General features: G+C 40.6%; 1 non-coding gene across 1 annotated transcript; it reads right to left on the minus strand.

Moving 5' to 3' along the window:
- Nucleotides 1-4,349: 4,349 nt before the first annotated feature.
- Nucleotides 4,350-4,456, minus strand: LOC113921088. Its single transcript, XR_003519496.1, has one exon. It is a non-coding gene; the product is annotated as a U6 spliceosomal RNA (small nuclear RNA).
- Nucleotides 4,457-4,751: the final 295 nt, after the last annotated feature.

Consider the following 4,751-nt stretch of genomic DNA (forward strand, 5'->3'; position numbering starts at 1 on the left):
CAAGCCCAGAGAGTTCCACTAGTGAGTTAGGGGAGGAAGCCCTCGCTGTGATTTTCAGTGTAGTCATCCAGAATAGTCTGTATCTTTTGCTGCCTAAAAAAAGGCACCACCCCATCATTTTTTCAGTCTGGTTTTAGGCTGGAGTGAATATTGAATGAATAGTCTTTGAAAATTCTGAGTCAGGGTGAAAGGGTCACAATGAGAACTCAGTGCCTTCCTCATGAATGCTCCACTGTCGGCCGCTTCCGCCCACCATTCCTATCACCCAGGTTAGACAATGAGGTGGATTCTTCCACTGTGGCTCTGTCCCTCTGCCCACACGGCTCCCCCTGAAGTTTCATCTCTCACTAAACCAATGAGGAGAAATGCATCGGAAGAGTGGATCCCAAGAATCCAAAGAGTGGAGAATGCTGTCAATCCCTTCCTTCTCTGCTAACATATTTTTGCACAGTCCATTTGTGTAATGCTTTCAGCGATTTGAGTAAGGGCCTCTCCAGCCCTCTTCTCGGGCTCCCACTTCCTACCCTGAGCCCTTCAGAGGAGACTGGGTGCTTAGCCATAGACTTCATGAAAGTGGGGATACTAGCCTGTTCTAGATCCCTCTGATGTTTAAGAGCTAAATGCTTTTCAGTGCCCAAACCTAACATTTTTCTGTTTTTCTAATGGAAGGATTTTTTTTCTTTAGCCTAAGCACTAGACTCAGAAAAGCAATAATGTGCCCTTGAACCTTAAAGTGTAATCAGTGATTTATACAGTCATAAAATGAAGCAATTAAAAACTGATCCTCTTTAATAACAATAACATTTACTAAATAAAATTTAAAAATAAAGTTTATTAAATAAAATTTTAGAAAATGGATAAATTTGAAAACTGGCAGTTATAGCAACTAATAAAAAATCACTTTGCACTACAGTTATTTTATACCTCAACTTTCTACCTGATTTTCTACTCTAAAAAAATGAAAAAGACCATGTCTCATTTATATGTGTGTGTGTACATATATAAATTTATATGAAGTTATATAAATTAAGTAATCTATATGAATAGGAATTATAGGAATTTATAGCTGTACCACTGGCACCTGTTTTAATGAATTAATGACAGGGGCGCCTGGGAGGCTCAGTCGGTTAAGCCGCTGCCTTTGGCTCAGGTCATGATCTCCTGGGATCGAGCCCCGCATCGGGCTTCCTACTCAGGGGAGAGCCTGCTTCTCCCTCTCCCTCTGCCTGCCGCTCCCCCTCCACTCCAAATCCATTCCTGCTCTGTCTCTCGCTTTCTCTCTCTCTCTCAAATAAATAAATAAAATTTAAAAAAATAATGACAAAACTCCCATAGGGCGGTTTATTCTCAGTGCTCTGGCACTTCAAAGGCATGCCCACACTCTGGAAAGATTTGCAATGAAGTTTAAAGATTCCAAGTGAATTCATGTTTCTCAAACTCACATAAAAATCTGTATGTTAGTTGGTGTGTTGGAGCTTCAGAAACACAACTCCAACCTGCCTGGGCAATTTCCAGAATGGATCGCACACGCTGCTGTTTCCTGTGGCTGCCGCTGCGGCTGCGGGTGTGGTTCTGCAGGACCTGAGTCCTTTACAGTCCTTGCCAATCGCAGACTCCTGCTTCCTATTACCCAATGGAAACAGTTGTGATGGGGCCAGAGTGTGATCATGAACAAATCTAGAGAAAATACCCTTTAGGTTCGGTCAACAATTAATGAGGGTTTTCACTTCAAAGAGGGAGAGGAAGTCCTCCCGCCCTCCCTCTCTTGGTACTGGCGGCGCGGCGCAGAGTGATGGAGACGCGCGGCACCGGGCTACCCAGGCCGTCCCAAGTGTGGCAATCCCACCCCCCAACCCCCCAAGCAGAACACCTGAGAGGAGCTGGCAGAGGCCGTCTGGGGATTGCGGTTTACTGTCTGCTCTGCGTTAGTAGGCACCAAGTTGAACAGGGTCTACTTTCTGTAATGAAAAGAAACAGAACTGGCGGTGGAAAAGGGCAATAGCCCAAATTAATATAAATTCACTGCTGGGCAGTACTACTGTGGCTGCTACCTTCCCAAGGCACCCTTACTTTAAAAAATACTTGTCTTTTCCAGAAATAGCTCCATAAATACAGAGAACAGACTGATGGTTGCGGGGGGCGGGGTGGCGGGGGAAGGGGTAAGGAGGAAGGGCAAAATGCGTGAAGGAGAGCGGGAGAAACAGGCTTCAAGTTACGGAGAAAATAAATCACTGGGATGAAAGGTGCAGCATAGGGAATATAGTCAAGGATATTGCAATAGCCGCGTATGGTGGCAGGTGGGAACTACACTTGTGGTGAGCACAGCATGATATAAAGACTTGTCCAATCACTGTGCTGTAGACCTGAAACTAATGTAACCTTGTGTGTAACTATACTTAAATTTTTTTTTAATGATGAAAAAATAGTTGTCTTTCTAACTGTGGAACTTGGTGCTTGATAGTCTAAGTAATTTTGACAGCTCTCTCCAGTACAATTTTATGTGCAGATGGAAATGTTCCATATCTGTGTTACCCAGTATGGTAGCCACTAGCCACTCACAGGTTATTGGGCACTTGCAATGTGGCGAGGGTGACTAGGGACTGGATTTTTAATTTTATTTAATTTTAATTAATTAAAATTTAAATTTAAATAGTCACATGTGCAAGTGGCTAACAAATTAGAACAGATCTAGTAAATCAAAAGAATTTTTTGTTCAGGTAGGAAATATGACTATTTCTCACAGCAGCTCATGAAACTTGGTTTCCTCATCGATACTGATGCAGACCCACGAACTCAGATGTGCAACAGAAGCCTGTGACTTCCTGGTTTCCACCTAAACAAGAGATTTGTTTTGCAGTTCATTAGAAATGTTGCTGATTCAAAGCTCCTCCAAGTGAAACAGTCTCTCAAAAAGTTCAGAAAAGGGTAAAAGAAAAAAAGATCCATTTTAAATACTAAGACAGGACTATATTTATTAACAACTAAAGGGAATCACACACCCTCCTAAAGAATCATTTTGGGACGCTTGGGCGGCTCAGTTGGTTGGGCGGCTCAGTTGGTTAAGCGGCTGCCTTTGGTTCAGGTCATGATTCCAGGGTCCTGGGATCCAGTCCCATATCCGGCTCCTTGCTCAGCAGGGAATCTGCTTCTTGCTCTGCCTGCCACTCCCCCTGCTTGTGCTCTCTCTCTCTGACAAATAAATAAATAAAATCTTTAAAAAAAAATCATTTTGAAGTTTTTATATGTAAGCAATGAGAATGATACCTTTCTTCATCAAGTTATACACGACATGAATACTATGAATTAACAGGAACGCACAGATGTGTCTTACCAGGAAGACTGTATAATAGTTTAAAATGTAGACTTTGTTAGAATTTTACTTAAATAATGGCTCCCAAACTTATTTAGTCGTCTGACCTTGGGCAAGTTAATTAACTTCTCTAATCTTCAGTTTGTTTATTGTAAAATGGATAATGATAGTACCTACTTCACAGGACTGTTGTGAGGATTAGATAAGATAATGATTAACAAGGCTTTAGCCCTCACTAAAGGTAAGCATTCATGAGTAAGTAAATAAAGTAAGCATTCATGAGTAAGTAAATAAATGGTAACTATTATTATTTTGTTTTACTCCTCCATAAAGTGAAGACTAATAATCATGTAGAGAGGTCCCAGAGGTTTTTTCCATGTATGAATCATACACTGATATTCTTCATTTTGATACTCAGAGAGGGCTAAACAAGCCTTGCTAATACTTCCAATTGTCCATTCATGATGTTTTAGCCACACTCTTTGTGCTCTGGAAGAGTCTCTGCATATTTAAGACATAGGCCATTGTTCAGCAGACAGGGTATCTCACTTGGGGGCAAAGAATCATACAGTTTAAGGAGTAAATTTATGGATAAAGCATTAACATTGTCCTAAATGCCAAGGCTTTTGAAGATTTGTCAGTCCTTACCTTACACAAATAGAGTAAATTCTATGTATATACTCTCTTTTAAGGCTAATACCAAAAACTGAACTTTTACTACTAAAATACTAAACCCCAAACTTGTTTTTTATTTATTTATTTATTTTCCAAACTTGTTTTTTAGTGACTAAGTCAGTGTTTACGCTTAGGTTTCCCTGTTGGAATTACTGTGTGATGATTATGGTGGAAGAGATAGATTGGTCATCAAAGTGAATTAACATCTTAGGATACATTGTCATACATCTGTATTTCTTTTTTTTTTAAGATTTTATTTATTTATTTGACAGAGTGAGAGAGGGAACACAAGCAGGGGGAGTGGGAGAGGGAGAAGCAGGCTTCCCACCAAGCAGGGAGCCCGATGCTGGGCTCCATCCCAGGAAAAAATATGGAATGCTTCACGAATTTGCGTGTCATCCTTGCGCAAAGGCCATGCTAATCTTCTCTGTATCATTCCAATTTTAGTATATGTGCTGCCGAAGCAAGCACTGTACATCTGTATTTCATAAGAAAAACTCTCATCTGGACTTGGCAATTTAAAAATATATGTGCATATACAGATACACACACGTTCACATGGCCTTACCTGTTTTGAATGTTGTAGGCAGGGAATATAGAGGGGAGATCATAAGTAAAATTACATCCAACAATGCAACTTTAATGAAAATTTTAAAATCTAATTTTTATTAGCACATCCGGTTTTAGCAATTTCTTCCTTCCTAAATAAAGCCTTTTGAAAGGGCCCTCCCAATGCACTCCATGAGCGATTCACATGAGTGGTAGT

Source organism: Zalophus californianus, chromosome 3 (genome assembly GCF_009762305.2).
Source record: "Zalophus californianus isolate mZalCal1 chromosome 3, mZalCal1.pri.v2, whole genome shotgun sequence".
NCBI lineage: Eukaryota > Metazoa > Chordata > Mammalia > Carnivora > Otariidae > Zalophus > Zalophus californianus.